This window comes from Psammomys obesus, unplaced genomic scaffold (genome assembly GCF_907164565.1).
Source record: "Psammomys obesus unplaced genomic scaffold, mPsaObe1.curated_primary_1811, whole genome shotgun sequence".
Classification (NCBI taxonomy): Eukaryota; Metazoa; Chordata; class Mammalia; order Rodentia; family Muridae; genus Psammomys; species Psammomys obesus.
In genome coordinates this window covers 8,574,032-8,575,850 of record NW_026596120.1, presented here as the reverse complement: position 1 = coordinate 8,575,850, position 1,819 = coordinate 8,574,032, and positions in this window count along the sequence as shown.

Here is a 1,819-nt window from a genome sequence, read left to right as displayed (position 1 = left end):
ACACACACACACACACACACACACACACACACACACACACACACACATGCACACCCACAGACACATAAGCATGCACACAAGCCCTGTACCACCCACAGCCTTCAAATATATATAGAAGCACAAGGAAGCTTTTGGGATGGTGATCATAGTCATTGCTCTGACTATAGATATGGTTATATGGTGTATATATCTAAGAACTTAGCAAGTGATATGCTTTAAATATGTGCAGCTTATTATATACTAATTTATCTGAATAATCCTGGTTATTTGCTTGTGTATTAATTTATATAAGAAAGTCTTTCATCCGCACTAAGGAGTCACAGATGGGTAGGTATTCTATTCTTTTCTTTCCTAGGCCTATGCATGTTGACTAGAGCTAAAAAGGGTTGGTTTCTGGCATCTCTATAAGGCACACCCATCCAGAAGTAGCTCATTGGACAAGGATGGTTCCTGAGGTCACTTAATGGATGGGGAAGTGACTAACCGAAGCAGCTAGAGAAACGTGGCTGAGAGTTCTAATCCACTCATCCATTTCCCTGGAGTAGTATTCCGATAAATTCACTTCAGCGTGAAGTGTTTGTAGCCCTGGACATTTTATAAAGGAGGTTGTCAGGGGACTTGCAGGAGCAACAGCCAAACAGCTCTAGAACTCATGGAATGCTGAGCACCGGTTAGTACAATCATGAGGCGTTTGTCTTGGAGAGGTGTAGCCCCGAGGACTAGTGTCCTGAGGACTTCATACTGTTACAGAGCACAGCTCTGCTTGTTTTGCCCTTACGGTCACCACATCCCTCGTAATGTATGAAAACTCTAAGGGGCTTCCAGCCCCTCACTGAGCAGTATCACTGGCACCTACGAATAGCAATGCTTGATCTCTTTCAGACATTGCTGCTGGAGCCGATTAATGATTTAGCCATCACCCTTGAAAAGAACCTACAGATGTAGATTGTTAGCAATGGCCGTTGCCCTTAGGAAAACAATTGGAAAAATAGATTGTTTAGGAAGGTTAGGTAAGGATGTTTTTGCTAGAGGCTCTGATGTAGAAAATCTTAGGTAATAATCTGACATTCAGAAAAGTACACTCTTATTAGTAAAGCCAGGGACTTTTTAAGGATGGTGAAGAGAAACAGTAGCCCAGAGCAGTACTAGCTGATCTCTCATTGAAACTGGGCTTCAAGGTTTCTTGGACCTCTTTTTGCCCTCAGCTTCCTGTTATAATTTAATAAAAAGTACTCATGAAGAGGTGTGCACCTTAAAGATTTTAATTAGAGATGGCTGATGTTTTTTTGTATAAAAGTTTAGATTTGTGAGTCTTTAAGGATTTTTTTTATAAGATTACTTTTAAGATAATTGATTCTTTCTTTGTGACTACAAACTGCAGCCTGTCAGTAAGGAAAATCAGGCTTGCTTGCTCACCTTGTTAGTACATAAACGAGTTGCTTAGTTACAAATGTATATGGGTTCTTGGGAATAACTTGTTGTTCTCTCATAATATGTAAAACATTCGATCATGTGAGAGTATTGGGGAACACGTTTTTCTTACATACAATCATTCACTGTAAGAAAAATAGCATGTAACCATATTGTGATTTTTGTACTGCTTGAAAGATTTTGCTGGGATATATAAGATACGGGGAAAAGAGTAAAAGTGTGGTTTGGAAGCTGCTCTTTGGAATTTGTTCCATCTGCCAATATGTATGAATATGCATGTATGTAAGGTGGTTTGGAACTTGCCCTTCAGAGTATGTTCCATCCACCAAGATTTATGTGTGTGTATGTATGTATGTATGTATGTATGTATGTATGTATGTATGTATGT